Source organism: Scyliorhinus torazame, chromosome 20 (genome assembly GCF_047496885.1).
Source record: "Scyliorhinus torazame isolate Kashiwa2021f chromosome 20, sScyTor2.1, whole genome shotgun sequence".
Taxonomy (NCBI): domain Eukaryota; kingdom Metazoa; phylum Chordata; class Chondrichthyes; order Carcharhiniformes; family Scyliorhinidae; genus Scyliorhinus; species Scyliorhinus torazame.
Genome location: NC_092726.1, coordinates 43806019 through 43828913, shown reverse-complemented (window position 1 = coordinate 43828913; position 22895 = coordinate 43806019).

The window sequence follows — 22895 nt, the reverse complement described above, 5'->3', positions numbered from 1 at the left end:
GCTGGTGATAATAACGACCCATTCATTGAGGTGTGGCAGGCTTTTAAACCCCATGAGCTATGTTCGATAACAAACAAAGAACAAAGAAATGTACAGCACAGGAACAGGCCATTCGGCCCTCCAAGCCCGTGCCGACCATACTGCCCGACTAAACTACAATCTTCTACACTTCCTGGGTCCGTATCCCTCTATTCCCATCCTATTCATGTATTTGTCAAGATGCCCCTTAAATGTCACTATCGTCCCTACTTCCACCACCTCCTCCGGTAGCGAGTTCCAGGCACCCACTACCCTCTGCGTAAAAATCTTGCCTCGTACATCTACTCTAAACCTTGCCCCTCTCACATTAAACCTATGCCCCCTAGTAATTGACCCCTCTATGCTGGGGAAAAGCCTCTGACTATCCACTCTGTCTATGCCCCTCATAATGTTGTAGACCTCTATCAGGTCGCCCCTCAACCTCCTTCGTTCCACTGAGAACAAACCGAGTTTATTCAACCGCTCCTCATAGCTAATGCCCTCCATACCAGGCAATATTCTGGTAAATCTCTTATGCACCCTCTCTAAAGCCTCCACATCCTTCTGGTAGTGTGGCGTCCAGAATTGAACACTGTACTCCAAGTGTGGCCTAACTAAGGTTCCATACAGCTGCAACATGACTTGCCAATTCTTATACTCAATGCCCCGGCCAATGAAGGCAAGCATGCCGTATGCCTTCTTGTCTACCTTCTCCAACTGCGTTGCCCCTTTCAATGACCTGTGGACCTGTACTCCTAGATCTCTTTGACTTTCAATACTCTTGAGGGTTCTACCATTCACTGTGTATTCGCTACCTTCATTAGACCTTCCAAAATGCATTACCTCACATTTGTCCGGATTCAACTCCAACTGCCATCTCTCCGCCCAAGTCTCCAAACAATCTAAATCCTGCTGTATCCTCTGACAGTCCTCATCGCTATCAGCAATTCCACCAACCTTTGTGTCGTCTGCAAACTTACTAATCAGACCAGTTACATTTTCCTCCAAATCATTTATATATACTACAAAGAGCAACGGTCCCAGCACTGATCCCTGTGGAACACCACTGGTCACAGCCCTCCAATTATAAAAGCATCCTTCCATTGCTACTCTCTGCCGTCTATGACCTAGCCTGATCCCGTGTGACTTCACCTTTTGTACTAGTCTACCATGAGGGACCTTGTCAAAGGCCTCACTGAAGTCCATATAGACAACATCCACTGCCCTACCTGCATCAATCATCTTAGTGGCCTCCTCGAAAAACTCTATCAAGTTAGTGAAACACGACCTCCCCTTCACAAAACCATGCTGCCTCTCACTAATACGTCCATTTGCTTCCAAATGGGAGTAGATCCTGTCTCGAAGAATTCTCTCCAGTAATTTCCCTACCACTGAAGTAAGGCTCACCGGCCTGTAGTTCCCTGGATTATCCTTGCTACCCTTCTTAAACAGAGGAACAACATTGGCTATTCTCCAGTCCTCCGGGACATCCCCTGAAGACAGTGAGGATCCAACGATTTCTGTCAAGGCCTCAGCAACTTCCTCTCCAGCCTCCGTCAGTATTCTGGGGTAGATCCCATAAGGCCCTGGAGACTTATCTACCTTAATATTTTTTAAGACACCCAACACCTCGTCTTTTTGGATCTCAATGTGACCCAGGCTATCGACACTCCCTTCTCCAGACTCAACAACTACCAATTTCTCCTCTTTGGTGAATACTGATGCAAAGTATTCATTTAGTACCTCGCCCAATTCCTCTCGCTCCACACATAGATTCCCTTGCCTATCCTTCAGTGGGCCAACCCTTTCCCTGGCTACCCTCTTGCTTTTTATGTACGTGTAAAAAGCCTTGGGATTTTCATTAACCCTATTTGCCAATGACCTTTCGTGACCCCTTCTAGCCCTCCTGACTCCTTTCTTAAGTTCCTTCCTACTTTCCATATATTCCACGCAGGCGTCGTCTGTTCCCAGCCTTTTAGCCCTGACAAATGCCTCCTTTTTCTTTCTGATGAGGCCTACAATATCTCTCGTTATCCAAGTTTCCCGAAAATTGACGTATTGATCCTTCTTCCTCACAGGAACATGCCGGTCCTGAATTCCTTTCAACTGACACTTGACAGCCTCCCACATGTCAGATGTTGATTTGCCCTCAAACATCCGCCCCCAATCTATGTTCTTCAGTTCCTGCCTAATATTGTTATAATTAGCCTTGCCCCAATTTAGCACATTCATCCTATGACCACTCTTATCCTTGTCCACCAGTACTTTACTTACTGAATTGTGGCCACTGTTACCGAAATGCTCCCCTACTGAAACATCTACCATCTGGCCGGGCTCATTCCCCAATACCAGGTCCAGTACCGCCCCTTCCCTAGTTGGACGGTCTACATATTGTTTTAACAGGCCCTCCTGGATGCTCCTTACAAACTCCGCCCCGTCTAATCCCCTAGCACTAAGTAAGTCCCAGTCAATATTGGGGAACTTGAAGTCTCCCATCACCACAACCCTGTTGTTTTTACTCTTTTCCAAAATCTGTCTACCTATCTGCTCCTCTATCTCCCGCTGGCTGTTGGGAGGCCTGTAGTAAACCCCCAACATTGTGACTGTACCCTTCTTATTCCTGATCTCTAACCATATAGCCTCCCTGCCTTCTGAGGTGTCCTTCCGCAGTACAGCTGTGATATTCTCCCGAACCAGTAGCGCAACTCCGCCACCCCTTTTACATCCCCCTCTATCCCGCCTGAAACATCTAAATCCTGGAACGATTAGCTGCCAATCCTGCCCTTCACTCAACCAGGTCTCTGTAATGGCAACAACATCATAGTTCCATGTACTAATCCAAGCTCTAAGTTAATCTGCCGTACCCGTAATACTTCTTGCATTAAAACATATGCACTTCAGGCCACCAGACCCGCTGTGTTCAGCAATTTCTCCCTGTCTGCTCTGCCTCAGAGCCCCACTGTCCCTATTCCCTAGTTCTCCCTCAATGCTCTCACTTTCTGACCTATTGCCCCCGAGCCCACCCCCCTGCCATACTAGTTTAAACGCTCCCGTGTGACACCAGCAAACCTCGCGGTCAGGATATTTATGCCTCTCCGGTTTAGATGCAACCCATCCTTCTTATATAGGTCACACCTGCCCCGGAAGAGAACCCAGTGGTCCAGATAACGGAAACCCTCTCTTCTCCACCAGCTGTTTAGCCACGTGTTTAGCTGCTCTATCTTCCTATTTCTAGCCTCACTGGCACGTGGCACAGGGAGGAATCCCGAGATTACAACCCTAGACGTCCTGTCTTTTAACTTTCTGCCTAGCTCCCTGAACTCCTGCTGCAGGACCTCATGCCCCTTCCTGCCTATGTCGTTAGTACCAATATGTACAACGACCTCTGCCTGTTTGCCCTCCCCCTTCAGGATGCCCTCTACCCGTTCGGAGACATCCTGGACCCTGGCACCAGGGAGGCAAGATACCATCCTGGAGTCTATTTTACGTCCACAGAAGCGCCTATCTGTGCCCCTGACTATAGGGTCCCCTATTACTATTGCTCTTCTGCGCTTTGACCCTCCCTTCTGAACATCAGAGCCAGCCGTTGTGCCACTGCTCTGGCTGCTGCTGTTTTCCCCTGATAGGCTATCCCCCCGGACAGTATCCAAAGGGGTATACCTGTTCGAGAGGGGGACAACCACAGGTGATTCCTGCACTGACTGCCTGCCCTTTCTGGTGGTCACTCATTTCTCTGCCTGCACCTTGGGCGTGACCACATTTACATAACTGCGATCTATGACGCTTTCCGCCACCTGCATGCTCCTAAGTGCATCCAATTGCTGCTCCAACCGAACCATGCGGTCTGTGAGTAGCTCCAGTTGGGTGCACTTTCTGCAGATGAAGCCATCCGGGACGCTGGAAACCTCCCGGATCTGCCACATCTCACAGTCAGAGCACTGCACCCCTTTAACTGACATTGCGTCAATTAATTAAAATTTAAAAAAATTAAAAAACTATTTTATAAACTATATATTTTTTTAAATTTCAAAGTTACTGCTAACTATCTGTTCCCTAGCACTAGATTTCTAATAGAAATGCGAAAGCTAAATATAGTACTCTCCGATCTCTGGCTTAGATACCCCTCTAAATTATAATTAAGTAATTATGTTTAATTAGTTACCAGTGCTTATTTTTTTTTTAATTTAGTGTAGATTCCCAACCAGCCACTCAGGTCACAGCCTTTCTGTGATGTCACTTCAGTTTCCCCCGACACACACAATTTGAAAAAGGTATAAAAGTAAAAATGAGTAAAAATCACTTACTTACCTTCTGAGTGTCTTAGATGTTCCCAGGTTCTCTCCCTGACAGAGACTGCTCCTCCACCTCCGAACCTTGACCTGCACAATGCTAATAATATAATATAATAATCATATAATATGGCACTTACCTCACACCAACGGGTCTTATTATTAGGTTAGAGGAGGAGGGCGGGTGGGAGACACTACACGTGTAGTGTCTCGGGTTTCCTCTCCACCAGAATTTATTGGTTGGGGGGCGGGGGGGGGGGGGGGGTCTTCCCAGAAGTCCGCCGTTCGAAAAAGAATAAAACAGAAAATAAGTGTTTTTTTTTAAAGGATACACTTACCTCCCAGAAATCACTTGCGCACCGCTCCCGCTGAAATCGACTGGCCTGCTCCTGTCAAGGTAAGAGTTTTTAAAGGGTACACTTACCTCCCAGAAATCACTTGCGCACCCTTCCCGCTGAAATCGACTGGCCCAACTGATCATGGACCAATGTCCCTCCTGCAAAGAGGACCCAGAGGGGTTCACTGAGTTTTTGAGGAGAACTGTGACCCTGTACGGTGCTACCGCACGTGATCAATATTCACTGATTTATTCATTCCTTCCCCCAGAATTAGGAGAAAGATGGAAAAATGAATTAGGACTTCATGGGGACGGCCTTCAGCGCCGCTCACCAAACGGAGAACGATCAGCGTACTTTAATGTTCCCTGCACTAAAACGGGCTCTCCGTAAACCCGTTGACATCGCCAAACTCCTTGAATGTACCCCCACTTCTAAGGCAGATGGTACAGAAGTTTTGACCGCTTTTGTGGCGTGTACATTGCTTTCAATGCAGACACACAGTCTCCCCAATTTAATACTCTATTAATGCAGGTTGTGACTGACCGCGTAGCATCCAGTATTAAAACTAATAACATGGACTGGTCTGACAATTCTTAACCTCAAATGAAACGTGCTCTGTCTTATTATTGGAGCAATATTCCCGATCCACATGTCACTCTTTGCTACGATCATACAGGATGCTCGCCTGATTTAGAGAGCATTTACCAAGACGCCCTCGGTTGTCTACAATCCGCTTCCTTTGTTGGCCTCGCTACGGGAAAAGAAGGGTCTGCCTTTCTTGTAAATTTACCCCATGGCCTCTGGCGTCAGTCGGGACTTGTGTCACCCCACGTGACCCTTTCTGTGAACGAAGTCTACAGTGCCAAGTCCTTGGTATTTCTGGCAGCTGCACTGCGAGGACGAGCTGATCCTTTCTTTCATGGAAGTCAAATCCTACACGCAGGTGCTTTAGAATATTTTCAACGCCCATTTGTCCTCATTGGCACACTGCAACACAATCGTTCAGTCCAATCAACGACTTCTGAAGTACCCGCAGATTTATGGGCGGCCTCCAGACACGAAGTTGGTCTCACTAATGTCCCTCCTGATGTGATTAAAGTTAAACCTCACATGCCCTTGCCCTCGATTCCACAGTACGCTTTGCGCCCCGAGGCTGCAGAAGGAGTCTAGGCCATGATTCATTCGTTCCTTCAACAGGGAATTGTGGTACCATGCCAATCGCCCTGTAACACCCCGATTCTTCCAGTTCCTCAGATAGGAAGACCATCCGAATGGCGTTTGGTCCAAGACCTCCGACGTATTAATCAGATAGTGGAACCCTTGCATCCTATTGCCCTAAACCCGGCGACAATCCTGAGTAATGTCCCACCGGAAGCGACTGTTTTCACCCTTGTTGATTTCCAACATGCTTGTTTTGCGATACCCCTCGCCCCTGAAACACAGTATTTGCTTGCCTTTACATTTAAGGCCAACCAGTACACTCGAACTAGGCTCCCACAGGGCTTCGTTCATTCTCCAACCCTTTTCTCACAAACATTGCACTCCCAGTTAGCGACATCATCAACTCCTGGTGGCTCCACCATCATACTATATGTTGATGGCTTACGCCTTGCCAGCCCTGACTTCAACACTAAGCAGCGTGACACCATTTATCTGCTCATCCGCCTCCATTCATGGGGATATGTGATCCCGCCCACTAAAGTTCATAAAGGCCAACGGCAGGTCAAATTTTTGGGTGTCCTAATAAGTGTTACGGGTCGCTCCCTTACTCAGGAACGCATTACTCCTATACTGCAGACCCCATTTCCGACATCGCCCAGGCAGGTGAGAGCCTTTCTAGGATTGGTGAACCTTTGCAGACAATGGATTCCGAATGTTACTGTCCATACTAAAGATTTAACTCCGTACTCCTCTCAAAATGCTCCTCTTAAGTTTGAACTTCCTGATTCAGCAAAACAATCTTTTGTTACTCTCAAAAACGCCCTGGCTACCGCCCCAGCGTTAGGACGACCTATGTATGACAGACCCTTTCAGTTGTACGTTAATGTTCTTAATGAATGTGCCACTGGTGTTCTAACACAAGAACACGGTGACCGGCGTCGCCCGGTCGCGTACTATTCTACGAAATTGGATCATGTAGCTTGCACTCTACCTCCCTGCACCCAAATTCTTACAGCTGTCCATTTGTTCGCGCAGGCGGCCTCTAATCTGACCCTTCACCAGCCAGTACAAGTGCATACCTCGCACTCTATTGTGGCTCTCCTAACGTCTCAGCAAACCCAGCATCTGACTCAAGCCAGCTTTAGCCGCTATGGGGTTTCACTATTGCAAAACCCCTACCTCTCTTTTCATTACTGTTCTACCTTAAATCTTGCTGTGTTCCTCGAACAGCCCCCCGATAACCTTGCGGACCCGCCACACGATTGTTTGCTTCGGAATCACTTCCTTACCACGCCTCGGCCGGATTTAACGGACTGGCCTATTGATAATCCAGATCTAATTTTTTATGTTGATGGCAGTTACTCCATTTCTCTCACTGGCATCCCACAGTCGGGATATGCCGTGGTAACGGACTCTGACGTGCAGGAAGCAGCAGCCTTCCAGACACCTGTCTCTGCACAAAAAGCCGAGCTAATTGCCCTTACTCGAGCATGTATTTTGGCCACAGACATAAGTACTAATGATTACACTGATTCTAGGTATGCCTTTGGCGTGACCCACGATTTCGGTCACCGCTGGCAACAGCGAGACTTTCTCACCTCTGCGGGAGCTCCCATTCAAAATGTTCTTTGGGTTAAAAATCTCCTGATGCTGTTCAGCTTCCCCATCAATTGGCAATTATTAAATGTGCTGCGCACACAAAGGGGGGCATTCCTGTTCAAGTAGGAAATGCCCGTGCTGATTGGGCTGCTAAGGCTGCGGCTATATCAGCCTCTCTGATTGTTCCCAGTGGGGCTAATCAGGCTCTAAACCAGGTACATGCATTATGAACGAAGGGCATGCCAGAGATAACTGAAGTTCATAATTTACAGAGGGACGCCTCTGATTCCGAGCGCACACTATGGAAGTCAATGGGGTGTTCACACTCCTTGATTACGAGACCTATGGCTTACTCCCGTTGGTCAAGTTTGAATTCCGAATTCTTTATTGCCGATACTTATTGATTATTTGCATTCATGTACCCATCTTGGCAAGGAGGGAATGGTACAGCTACTCCTGACAACTTGGTGGCACCCAGATTTGAACACAGCAACGCAAACGCGGCTGGGTCGATGCGTCATTTGCATGAAACATAATAAGGGTACAGGCATTTAATGCCCTCCAGGACCCACTCCCTTGCTAGATGGCCCTTTTGCCTGTATACAGCTGGATTTTAGCGAATTGCCAAAAGCACAGTACTATAAATATTGTTTAGTAATAATCGATGTGTTTAGTAAATGGATTGAAGCCTTCCCCACTAATTGTCAGGCACATACAGTGGTGAAGTTGTTGTTAACGGAAGTCATTCCTCGTTTTGGGGTACCCAAAATGGTGAGCTCAGACAACGGGCCACATTTTGTAGCTCGGATCAATACTGAATTGTGCGAAGCACTCGTAATTAAATAGCAACTGCATTGTGCGTATGACCCTCAGGCTGCAGGAACTGTGGAAAGAACCAACGGGACATTAAAAGAAAAATTATCTAAATTAACTGAAGAAACTGGGTTAAATTGGCTAAAAGTATTACCCTTGGCACTGTTTCACATGCGAGTGACTCCCCATTCGCGGACCGGACTGTGAGCTGCAGAGATAGTCTATGGTCGGCCAATGAGGACACCCTGGGATGCCCATGAATAACCCCGAGAGGGAATAGACCTCCAGGTGATGTGGGAACAAATGCAGAACTATTTGAAGCAATTAACACTTTCTCTGAAGTTTCTCCACTCACAGGTAAAAGAGGCACATCTCCCAGTGACGGCAGGGACAGCTGTCCCTCGATATCCAGTGATCAACCCCGGAGGCCACGTGTTGGTGAAAAACTGGGACAGAAAGAAACTAGGACAATGCTGGAGCGGACCCTTCTTCGTACTGCTGACGACACCAACTTCCGTCAAACTTGAACGACGTTCAAGTTGGATACATTTATCCGATTGCAAGAAGATAGTATCCAACCCAGACGAGAACACAGGATGAAGATCTTCATTATAATTTTTGAACTCTCTGGAAAATTTAGCCTGAATGGCCACTCGGCAGTAAAAAACGACCTAAATGAGACCTGCCTTCCAATATCTATTTATATTTGTCATATCTTTATGCCGAGAAATTGAACGTAAGCAAGTGTTGGGTTTGTACCCACATCCCAGTCCATTCGAGGAAAGGAATACCTCTCTAATCCCTCCCCTTTCATATCGCAGAGAGGGTTGAATGGATTTTACGACGAAATCAAACAGGGAGCAGGGGAGATGGGGCGGATATGGAAAAATGGAGATCTGCTGGCGATCACATGACTAACTTTTCAGCTTCGTATCAACCTACCTATAATCATACCTTGACTCCAGCCTCCCTCACTGTCCACTCGTATAATGTTCAAGGTTCCATGTGTTTTAATAAATCAGGGAAAGGAAAGTTAATGGGGAAAAGTAGGTGCAACCTTACAGTTGACTGGCAAGGACCGGTACCAGGCATATCCAACAAGGGTATGTTTAACTGTGATTGGTCAAATGTATGGAATATAACATCCAACATTTCATGGGGACAGACATCCCCAATCCCCTGGATGACATCAGCCGATCATTTTACGGCCTATAATGGAACCTATTTCATATGCGGCACTAAAGCATATCCATGGTTCCCCATGGATTGGACAGGATCCTGATTTTTGGGATATGTTGTACCTCAAATGTGTCACCTACCCACCCTTAAGCACTCCCCCTCGCGAGCAGAAAGGACTATTTCTAAAACGGAACAGTTCTTTGTGATGGCCTTTTCCTTGTACGGAACGGGCAAGGCATCCGCCAAACTGATCCACATGGCCACAGCATTGGAACAGCTGGCAAACGTAACGGCAGCAGAAGCCAGGGAAACTGGACAGGCACTGGCTGAGGTCTCAGCTGAGCTAGTAGCTGTCTGGACCGTGGCATTACAAAATCGATTGGCTTTGGATTATCTGTTAGCCTCGCAGGGAGGAACGTGCACTATCATAGGTCAGGAGTGCGGTATTTAAATTCCAGATGGCTCTGAAAATATCATTAACCTGGCCAACCATATTAAGAGACAGGCTGCTCAAATTCAAGAGATTGGCACTGAATTTCATGACTATAACCAGCCAGGTTGGCTAGGACGGTTGGGTCACGGATTATTTGATTGGATCTTTGAGGCCTTCATTCTACTACTCCTAATTCTACTAGGGAGAGATTTGCTTGGTGGCTTGTGTAAATGCATTTTCAAACGAGTCATGGATATACCTATTTAACTCGTTCTCATGATATGACAAAAGGAGGGAATGTGATATTGTACGAATGAAGTAATGGAGGTCTCAGCTGAGCTAGTAGATGTCTGGACCGTGGCATTACAAAATCGATTGGCTTTGGATTATCTGTTAGCCTCGCAGGGAGGAACGTGCACTATCATAGGTCAGGAGCGCGGTATTTAAATTCCAGATGGCTCTGAAAATATCATTAACCTGGCCAACCATATTAAGAGACAGGCTGCTCAAATTCAAGAGATTGGCACTGAATTTCATGACTATAACCAGCCAGGTTGGCTAGGACGGTTGGGTCACGGATTATTTGATTGGATCTTTGAGGCCTTCATTCTACTACTCCTAATTCTACTAGGGAGAGATTTGCTTGGTGGCTTGTGTAAATGCATTTTCAAACGAGTCATGGATATACCTATTTAACTCGTTCTCATGATATGACAAAAGGAGGGAATGTGATATGGTACGAATGAAGTAATGGCATGATGGGAAAACTGATCAATGGGAAGACTGGTCAAACGGTTTGAGACAATACCATATGGACTGAAACTACTCATTCCAGCTCCCCAGGACCAGGTAGAGAATGCTGCCCTAACCATTTTCAGAGCTGTATGGCCATGGGCCAACTCTGCATAACTTGAAGTCTGAAAAGATCAGCGAAGGTCGAGCAATTCCAAAACACCGGACCTCGGCAACTCCTGATAAAACTAACTCGTCATAACCCAGGGCCGTAGGAATTTAAAACAAGATAAGTTCAGGAAGAAACAAGTCTATTCTGACCTTTCAATGTTCCCTCCAAGGACTAAATAATGGTATGAGTGATATGACCAAACATGGTCTGGTCTTTGCTTCCGTTTGTATTTCCGATCAAACTCCTGACCAGACTGTTGTCACATAATCTTGAGAAAGTTAATGTATAAATATTAACTTAATTCTCCGCAACGCGCGCAACTTGTGACAGACTGAGCAGTTTTGTTGACTTCTCTCTGACTTCAAGTTTCAGCCATTACTGCAAGCAGTTGTTTACGAAAATAAAGCTTGTTATTCTGTCTTAACGCGTGTGTTGAATTCTTCTCTCACAGAAGCGAAAATATTGACTTTCACAGAGATGTACAAACTTTTGAAGGCAAGAGATGGTGTGGACAGCATTAAATTGTTTCCCTTGAAGGAGATTTCTAGAACCAGGGGACATAGATTCAAGACAAGCGGTAGAAGGTGTGGAGCGGACATTTGGAAACACATGAAACGTCAGGGACACTAAACTATTGTGCAAGGTGATTGGATCTGCACCTTAAGAGCTCAAAGTTACAGTGCTATGGACCCGTCACAGGGTGGCGGGATTGGAAAGGGCACCTGAGTGTCCTCAAGCTGACATGGACAAGATGGGCCGAATGGCCTCTCTCTGTGCTGCAACTTTCCAAGGATGATAGGATTCTATATATCATTGCTTTTGGGGTATTGCTGCATTGAACATTTATATAAATCGATAATGTAGCGGGGGTGGACTTAAACGCGTACAGCAGGGGGTGGGTTGACTAATGGGCTCAATTTTAGATGTACCAGTGGAGGAAAAAGAGAGAAGATGGGGAATGCGGAAAAGGTGTCAGAAAACTCTTGAGTTGGGAAAGGAACAGAGAAAGGCTCACCTTCCAAAGATTCAGAAAGAGATAAGGGCATGGTTAAATTGCATACATGTAAATCCTCGGAATGGAGTGAACAAAATTAAGGAAATGCAGGCAGAAATTGGACTAGGGTCATACGACATAGCAGTATTGACAGAAATATGGATGACACCAGGACAGGACTGGATAATTAACATCCCGGGTTAAAAGGATTTTAGTAGGATCAGGGTGGGTAAAAATGAGGAGGTGCAGCAGTCTTGTTCAGAGAAAGTATCAGAGCTCTTGCTATCAGATGCAGTAGCTGGAGGTAAGAAACAGGAATGGAGCGGTAACCGTCTTTACTATTTACTGTAGAATTCCAAATAGTGGGGAGAAAGGGAAACATAGCATTTGTAGGCAGTTTATGGAAACCTGCACGGTAAGCAGGGTTGTAATAGTTGTGGATTTAAGTCATCCTAATTTGGACGGGGAAGCGGGTGGAGCACGGAGGGGCAGGGAGAGGGAGAAATTCGTGCAGTGTGTGCAGGAGAATTTTCTAGAACAGTACATTTCCAGTCTTTTCAAATGGAATGCCGTGCTGGATCTGGCGTGTGGAATGAGGCAGGGTAGGCGGAAAACATCAGAGTGAAGAGCGGTTGGCAACTAGCGACCATAAAATAATTCGATTCTATATTAAGTTGTAAAAGGATAATAATCAGTCGCGTATTAAAATCCCAGAGTGGAATACGGCAACGTTTAGGGGTCTGAAAGTAAACTGGAGCAGGTTGATTGGAAATACATATTGGTGGATAAAACAGTCAATGGATAACGGGAGACATTCAAAGGAGAGATGAATAGAGTGCAAGCTAGTTGTGTAACCAATAAGAAATAAATACGTAGTAACCAAAGCTACCTTGTATGACGAAGGATATTGGAGGAAGAAAAAAGAGGCATATGATGTATGCCGGAATAATAATAGCAAAAGACATCAGGAAGAGTATCTCAAGTGCAGGAGAGAGGTTAAATTGGAGTAAGAAAGGCAAAGGGGAAGAATGAATACAGGATTGCATTCTGTGCTAAAACAAATAGCAATTCTTCAAGAATTATAATGGGACAAGCGGGGTAAACTTCAAACTAAAGCAACGGGTGTGGCAGGTTTCCAAATGAGTATTTTGCTACTGTCTGTAATAACTTACAAGATGGTGACAATGGCCCAGTTGAAAATGCGGTGTTGAGCAACTGAGTAGTATAATGATAGAAAAGAAAATGTTCTAAAACGGCTGGCAGTACACCATGTGGAGTAGGCGGCAGGTCCGAAAGGGATACATTCCAGATTTCGGAGAGATTAAGGAAGCAAATTGCGGACCAATTGACAGAAATGTTCCAGGCATCCCTGAACACAGGATAAATCCCGGTCGACTTGGAGCATTGCACGTGCAACTGTTGATTAAGAAAGGGGCAGAAAACGGGTGAAGGCCGCACTACCTGTAGCGACAAATATTCACTTAGATAAAACTAATGTAATATTGGACTGTTAACAAGGCTTTGCAAGGGAGGGCAATGTCGGACAAATTATTTGGGAATTTGACGAGTTAATCCGGCAGTGGATAAAGGTAGTGCCGTGGATATTGTATATTTGGTCTTTCAGAAAGCATTTGATACAGTGCCACATGGTAAGTTGGTTTACAAATGAAAATGTTTGGGATCAATGGGTCCCTAGCATAGTGGAATCGAAGTTCAATAAGATGTAGGAAGTTCTACTATTCAGTCTGTATTATCTCCCCGTGTGTCTTCTACCAAAATGCATTACTTAATATTCCGCTGCATTGACGTTCATCTGCCAGCGGCCTGCCTAGTTGGCCAAGTGAAAGTCTCTTTCAAGTCACTCAGCGTCATTCTCACAATTAACTACTCACATTAATTATAATCATCGCTATTATTATCACAAGTAGGCTTACCTTAACACTGCAATGAGGTGACTGTGAAATCCTGTAGTCGCCACATTCCGGCGCCTGTTCGGGTACACAAAGGATTAATTCAGAATATTCAATTCACCTATAAAACACGTCCTTCGGGCCTTGTGGGATGAAACAGAAGCACTTGGAGAAAACCAACGCAGACACGAGGAGGACGTGCAGATTCCGAAAGACAGGGACCCAAGCCGGGAATCCAAGCTTGGCGCTGTGAAGCAACAGTGCTAACCACTGCGCTACTGTGCCGCCTCTATCTTAGAATCATCTGCAAAGTTAGAGATTTTGCCCGTGACACCCACTTCTAAGTTATTTATAAAAATCGGAAAAATATGGGAGCGCTAACTTCCTTTGTAGCCGACGGGGATTCACATGTGTGAACTTTACGAAAAACCATATAGTCGCATGCCACTGCACCAGCCTCATCGTACCTCGTGGTTTCTTCCAGAAAATGGCGGCATGGTAACACAATGGGTAGCACAGCTGCTTCATAGCTCCAGGGTCCCAGGTTCGACTACCGACTTTGGGCACTGTCTGTGCGGAGTCTGGACGTTCTTGCCGTGTTTGCGTGGGTTTCCTCCGGGTGCTCCAGTTTCCACCCACAGTCCAAAGGTGTGCAGGTTAGGTGCATTGGCCGTGCGAAATTGCGTTTGGTGCTAAAAAAAGGTCAGGACAGGTGGCGTGACTGAATTACGGGGATAGTGTGGAGGTGTGAGCTTGGGTAGGGTGCTCTTTTCAAGGGCCTGTGAAGACTAGAAGGGCCGAATGGCCTCCTTCTGCACTGTAGATTTCATGATTCTGTAACTAATACGTTCGACTGAGTTAGTAAGAGTTGACATTCTTTAATATGGTTATCACTGATTAATCCGTGCTTTCTACGTGACAGTTTATCATGTCTCTGATAATGAATTATAATTGTATACCCACCACATAAATCAGATTGAGCGGCCTATAATCGTCAGGTTTACCATTCGCGTGCTCGTGGAGTGAACGATTGGGAAGGGAAATTGCATCTTGGTATTTCTTGCAAGTCAATTGGAGAACAGAATCAGGATGTATTAACAACGTGACCGGATTTCACTGGGATACAAGCTGGCAAATGTGCGATGTTCCAGTGTCCATATCTCAGACAGGACACGCTTCTATTGGAGCTAGTCGAATGTGCGTCATTAATTTGGCCCATAGGTTATGCACGCTGACGGATTGGGAATTAATACATATTATGGGGTGTAATTTTCTTTTTAGTTTCCACAAAGAATCGAGAGGTGGTCACATTGCAGCAGTAGATTTTGAAGGCGTTTGACTGCGTAGACAATTATAGTTTATATTACCTGAAGGTATTCAGTCTACATCGAACAGTCAGATACTCAAGACAGTGACCAATTATGTATGTGTTAGATGCAAGAAAACTTCTGCCAAAAGTGTTGCGAACCTGTGAGATCATTTTGGGGGTAAATTTAGAGCACCCAATTCAATTTTTCCAATTAGGGGACAATTTAACGTGGTCAATCCACCTAGCCTGCACATCTTTGTGATGTGAGTGCGAAATCCACGCTAACACGGGGAGAATGTGCAAACTCCACATGGAAAGTTACCCAGAGCCGGGATCGAACCTGGCACCTCGGCGGCGTGAGGCAGCAGTGCTAACCGCTTCATAATTTGATGTACATGATTACTTTATTTTTCGTCTTGATTATCACGGATTTTTCACATTTTATTGACCCCGTTTCCTTTTCAGACGTTACAGGGGAAATGGGTTCATCAGTTTGCTTCCCAATACTGCACAAAGATGATATCAAAACGGTTTTCATGGGATGCACGATAATATCCATCAACGCAGATTTGCTAATCAAGCAATTGAACACACACCATTCTCTCAATCTCGTTTGTTCAGATTGTACGTTGTCACAGTTTCTCTTAATTGTATTATTTCTCCTCACAGTCAACGGAGTGAAGATTGTGATATTGTCTCGGGTAAAATGCAAGTGTGCTAAATTATGAGATACCACCCAAGGACAACTGTAAATAAAAATATACTCTACAGTGACCACTGTAAGTAATGATATACTAAACAGGGTCCACTGTAAATAGCGATATACTACCCATTGACCAATGTAAATAATGATACACTGCACAGGGAACCATGTAAATACTGATATACTGTCCATGGGCCACTGAAAATACCGAAACATTACCTAGGGACCACTGCTGATGATGATATACAACACAGGGGCCACTGTAAATACTAATATACTGCACATGGAATTATGTAAATAATTATATACTGTCCAGGGACCACTGTAAATAATGATATACTGCCCAGGAACCAATGAACATAATGGGTACTATCCAGGGACACAGTAAGTAATGATATTCTACTCAGTGACCTCTGTAAATACAGTTACACTACACAGGGAATACTGTAAGTAATGAAACGCTGCCCAGCGACCACTGAAAATAATGATATACCGCCCAAGAACCACTGTTAATAATAGTATACTACACACAATCCACTGTAAATAATGATATAAACACAGTTACTACTTTAAATAATGATAAACTAACCTGGGACCACTGCAAATAATAATATACTACCCATGGACCACTGTAAATTATGATATACTACCGGGACTACTATAAATAACGATATACTATCCAGGCCACTGTAAATAATGATACATTACACAGTGACCTCTGTAAATAATGACGTACTACACTGGGACAACTGTGAATGATGACATACTACCCTGAGTTCACTGTAAATAACGATATACTCCGCCGAGCCATTGTAAATAATGATCTGCGCCGCAGTGACCACTGCAAATAATGCTATACGACACTGGGGCCAATGTTAATAATGTTATACTACCCAGAGATCACTGTAAGTTATCAAATTAGACCTTCCAAAATGATTCACTTCACATTTATCTCTGTCAAACTTCATCTGCCACTTCTGAGCCCTACTCTGCATCCTGTCAATGTCCTGTTGTAATATGCAACAGCCCTCGACACTATCTACAACTCCATCAACCTCAGTGTCATCAGCAAGCTTACTAATCCACCCTTCAACATCCTCATCCAAGTCTTTTCCAAGGAGCACAGGTGCCAGAAAAGATCCCTGAGGGACACCAATGGTCACCGACCTCCAGGCGGAATACACTACACCCACTACCACTCACTGTCGTCTTTCGGCCAGATAATGATGTATTCAGGCAGTCAAAGTTACCGTTATCATATGCCCCCTGACTTTCTGACTGAGCCTCCCATGGGGAACCTTATCAAATGCCTTACTGAAATCCATATACATTATATCCACTGCCCGACCTTCATCAATGTATCTCGTCACATCCTCAAATAATTCAAGAAGGCTTGTGAGGCATGACCTGCCCCTCACAAAGCTATGCTGACTATCTCTGATCAAACTAAGTTTTATTAAAAATAATGATAAATCCTGTCTCTCTGAATACTTTCCAGTATTTTGCTTGCCACGGACGTAAGACTGAATGGTCTGTAATTCACAGGGATTTCCCTATTCCCTTTCTTGAACAGGGGATCAACATTCGCCTCCCTCCAGTTATCCAGTGGAGAGTAAGGCCGCAAAGATCATCGCCAGCGGCGCAGCAATCTCCTTCCTCGCTTCCCGTAGCAACCTTGTGTATATCCCATCTGGCTCGGGGACTTATCTGTCTTGATGCTTTTCAAAATTCCTAGCACATCCTCCTTCTCAATATTAAACTGTTCGAACCTTCTGAACTGATGCACACTGTTCTCACGAGCAATAAGGTCCTTCTCTTTCGCGAATACTGAAGGAAAATATTCATTTTGGGCATCCCGAACCTATTCTGGCATTAGACAAACGTTCCCTCCACTATCCCTGAGCTCTCACTCTGATCGTCTTCATATTTCTCACATAATTGGAGAACGCCTTGGGATTTTCCCCAATCCTTCCCACCAGGGCTTTTCATGCCCCACTTCTAGCTATCCTAAGGCCAATTTTGAGTTCCTTCCTGCCTACCTTGTAACCCTCTCGAGCCGTGCCAGTTCCTTGCTTCCTCAAACTTACGGAAGCTTCTTTCTTCCTCTTAACTATAAGCTCCACATCACTTGTTGCCCGAGGTCCCTTCACCTTACCATTCCTTCCATGTCTCAGTGGGACACAACTATCCATCACCCGCAGCAAGTGATCCTTAAACAACCCCGACATTACTGCTGTGCATTTCCCTGAGAACATTTGTTACCAATGTATGCTTCGCAGCTCCTGTCTAATAGCGGTATAATTTCCCTTCCCCCATTTAAATACCTTCCCATACTGTCAGTTCCTAACCCTCTCCATGACTGTGGTAATGGTGAAGGAGATTTGGTCACTGTCATTGAAATGCTATCCCAACGAGACATCTGACACACGGCCTGGTTAGTTGCCAAGTGCCAAATCCAATATAGCCTTGTCCCTTGTCGGCCTATCTACATATTGAGTCAGGAATACTTCCTGGACACAACTAAAAAAAAATCTGCTCCATCCAAACCATTTGCACTAAGCAGGTTCCAGTCAATATCAGGGAAGTTGGTCACCCATGCCAACAACTCTGTTACTTTTGTACCTTTCAAGATCCGCCGCCCAACCTCTTCCTCAATTTCTCTGTTGCTTTGGGGGTCTGGGGAAATATCCCAATGAAGTGACTGCTCCTTTCGTGTTTCTGAATTCCACCCATACTGACTCAGTAAACAAAACCTCTTAGACTATCTCCTTTTCTGCAACTAGAATGCACTCCCTATTTAACAGTGCCACTCTCCCTCCTCTTTAACTTCCCTCCCGGTTCTTCTTAAAACATCTAAACCCCGGAACATCGAATAACCATTCCTGCCCCTGTGAAATCCATGACTCCGTAATGACAACAGTATCGTGGTTCCAAGTACTGACCCATGCTCTATGTTAATCTCCGTTATTCCTGACACTCCTTGAATTGAAACAGACACACTTTAACCCATCCCACTCAGTGCAACATTGCCCTATCAGCTGTCTATCCTTCCTCACAGACTCGCTGCATACGATTTCTGCCCGTTCAATAGCTACCCTTTCATCTCATCCGTAGCTTTGGTTCCCGTACCCCTGCCAAACTAGGTTAATCCCTCCAGAGCTCCAGAAAACCTCCCGCAGAAGATATTAGTGCCCCTCCAGTTTAGGTGCAACCCGTCCTTCATGTACAGGTCACACCTTCCCCAGAATGTGTCCCAATGGTCTACATATCTGAAGCCTGCCCTCCTGCTCCAGCCCTGTAGCCACGCGCCCAGCTGCACTCGCCCTCTGTTCCTTGCCTCACCAGCACGTGGCATCGGCAGCAATCCTGAGATTACTACTCTGCTGGTCCTGCTCGTTAGCTTCCAACCGAACTCCCGAAAATCACTTTTTAGATTCTCAACCCCTTTCTGATCTATGTCTTTGGTGCCAATGTGCAGACCGACTTCATGTTGGTCACCCGCACTCCCGCCCCCCCCCCCCCGCCCCCCCCCCCCCCGCCCCCGCGTTAAGCATCCTGTCGGCTCGATCTAGACGTTCCTGACCGTCGCACCCTGCAGGCAACATACCTTCCGGGAGTCTCATTTCGCGACCACAGAATATACTATCCGTTCTCCGAACCATTGAGTCCGCTATCACTATCGATTTTCTATTCTCTCCCCTTCCCTTCTGTGTCACAGGGCCAAGATCAGTGCCAGAGACCTGGCCGCTATGACTTTGGCCTGATGGGTTGTCCCTCCTAACAGCACCCAAAACGAAATAAATGTGTTGGATTGAAAGGGGTTAACTGACCCTGTTTGTTTAGTGACTGTAATTAATGTCAGTCTCCATGGATCCTAATCGTCTCGCTGGAGGGTTTCCCGCTTCTTTAAATAAGGGATTCCTTTCAATGTGTTATCCAACCTGCCTGCGGGAGCATCAACTCCAACATTTACGGAGATAAGCGGCTCCAGAGAGGCAGAGAGGAGGGATCAGAATCTGCGAACAATCGATCGGAACATTGCAGCAATGGATCAAAGTCTGGGAACAATCGAGGGGAACGTTGCAGCAAGTGATCAGAATCTGAGAACACTCGAATTGAACCTTCCAACAATAGACGGGAGTTTAGCCCTGGGTTTCCTCTTTTACACTCTCGGTTATATCCCTTTAGCATGGAGGATCATGGACATACTTATCAGAATTCAAAGGGGTTATTATCCCCTCCTGGCTATTGTTGGTGTCCCTGGTAAGTCTCCCTACACAGTTATTTATTGTATGAACCACATGATGTACATTATTGCTGTCGTCATTTACTTCTTTGAAAGATTGAATCCGTGTTCTTTCGTTCCAGTCACAAATGACATTCCCTGTGCTGTGTTTTCATTCCGCTCTCGGATTGATGTTGGAGGCTGCTTCCAACCTCCACCCTCTCATTGACACTGAAATGATTTATATCCAAACCGTCTCTAAATTCCCAATCCTACAACTTGCTATCGCCACCTTAGTATTATCACGGCTGCAGAATAAACCATCGTCTGTTTCTTTGAGAAATCCAGATGCTACTATACCAGTGATATGCTACGCACACAATTCCTGTTGCAAAGCTCCATGAAGCAGAGCCCATCCTGAACTCAGCTGTCCCGATCCTAACTTCCACCCTATCCCTGACACCTATCACCCCTGTGCTCACTGATCTACATTGGTTCCCAGTCTGGCAATATTTCAATATAAATATTTTCATTCGGTGATTGAAATTCTCACCCACCAATTTATAGCATTCCCATGTCCATTTCCATTCAATGTGAAATGAGTTAATTTCCATTACTTGTCCAGTTGCGTAACTGGAACGTTAGTGGAGTTTCTTGAGGTTTTATTGCGTGCTGCTGCTTATTTTCAGGGAGGTCAGAGGATTTATTGACACAGCTTTGGAAGAGGTATGGGGCCTGTAGTTACAGTGCATCTGGATCTGGACATGACTAACACATGGAGCAAAGACTTCATAGAGGGGAAGCTCGGTGTCGAGAGACGTGGAGGGGGCTCTGTCCTAACAACCCGGGGTTTCCAAGAACACCTTTACACTTTAGCCCACATTTAGACCAGGACATTGTTACAGCGCTGTGTCACCTCCTTCAGTACGACCTGGAGTCTCACTCAGGGTGAGGATGGTGTTACCAGTGCTCATTCCGGTGACTGCTGCATTGACGTTCTCTTTATCGAAAATTGAAAAGCTCGCCTCTGCCATGGTGGCCATGAAACTACGGCGGTTTGAGGCAGTACTGCGGAGGATTCTTGTATATCAAAACGGGTTTATTGAGAACAAGGAAAGGGTGAACTATATACAAGCAAGGAGGGCTCAGAAACAGGTGTTTACTCTGAAGCTGCCGAGTCTACGTCCCCCTCCACTCCCCCCCTCCCCAAACACACACTTTTTCCCTATTGGTCGGGGTTCGTACATTCACACATGATATGTCCTGAGCTGGTTGCGTGAGCAGAAAGAGGTCACCCGTTAAAGTAGCAGCGGAATCACATTACCCCCTAACGTTACTCTTAAACATGCATACAACATGGGTCATTTACAGTGTACAAGGAAAGGTTGAGATGAAAATCAGGCAGTTCAGAACAGTCTTTCATAGGGCTAATCTATCAGGATCTTCTGAGACACGGTCCGCTACCCGGCTTCCACAGCAATGGAGAGTGTCATTGCCAGCAGCAGGAATTTACCTGGACGATTCGACCACTACATTTGGTTCCCCCTCTTCAGCTCCCTCGGGGGTCATCGGTATGTCCGCTTTTGAACCCTCCAATTGCCTCGTTTCCGGATCTGATGCGGGGGGCACTGTGATGCCAGATGGTTCCAACTGTTCAGCCGTTGGGTGTCAGCCTCACTGCTCCTTACAAGGTCACCGGCTGCCTTGCAGGTCCACTATGTATGAGACTGGTCCAGACTACACCTCAATTCTGTAACAAAATTGCGCCTGACGCAAAATGTATATCAAAGACTAAGCCGCCCATTTTAAATGACGTGTGTCCTTTAACCGAGTCCTGCTGCGTCTTTTGAGAGACCTGCTGCACCTCCAGCCTCCCCGCCACATTGGGAAAATTACGTTTCATACCTCAGCTAAGTGATTCCAGTGGACGTAAGATTTGGTGGGGGCGCGGTGGGGGTAGTGTGATGTGAGAGGAGGTCTTTAGCCAACTTGATGTTTCATTGTCTGCTGGGTTACTGCTTCATTGTTGACTTAGTCAGAGTAGGAATGTCAGGATAGAGAGGATGAATGCGTGGCTCGAGAGATGGTGCAAGAGGGAGGAATTCAAATTCCTGGGGCATTGGAACCTGTTCTGGGGGAGATGGGACCAGTACAAACCGGACGGCCTGCACCTGGGCAGGACTGGAATCGATGTCCGGGGGCGAGATGGGGGGTGGGGGTGTAAGGCAGAGAAGCCATAGTCAAAAATCAAAAAGAGCGACAGTAGAAGGTACAGTGACTGAGGGGAGCTCATTGAATTGGACCAGGAATACTAACAGGAATAAAACGGGACGTAAAAACATTAATGGTAAGCGACGCGGCAGGTTGTTACAGGAAGATATGGGTTGAACGACAAGGAAAATTAGGAGAAAAGTTAAGAGGAAACATAACATAGGAGAGGTTACTGATCGAGGTGTTAAGATTCAAAACAGAGGTAAAAAAGTAAACATAAGTGTACTTTACCTGAATGTTCGTAGTATTCGGAATAAGGTAAATGATGGCGCAAATCATCGTGAATGACTATGATTTAGTGGCCAGTACTGAAACATGGTTAAAGGATGGTAAATATCCAAGGGTATCAAACTATTCGGAAGGACAGAGTGTATGGTAAGGGAGGTGGTGTAGCTCTGTTATTTAAGTTTGACATCAGGGCAATAGTAAGGGGTGACATCGGTGCTATGGAGGATAAGGTTGAATCCATTTGGGTGGAAATCAGGAATAGTAAGGCGAAAAAGTCACTGATAGGAGCAGTTTATAGGCCACTAAATAGTAACAGTATGGCGGGGCAGGCAATAAATAAATAAATAACGGATGTATGTAGGAATGGTACAGCAGCATTCGTGGGGGATTTTAATCTACATGTCGATTGGTTATAACCAGGTCGGTCAAGGCAGTCTTGAGGAGGTGTTTATAGAATGTATCCGCGATAGTTTCCTAGAACAGTATGTAATGGAACCTAAGAGGGAACAAGCGGTAATAGA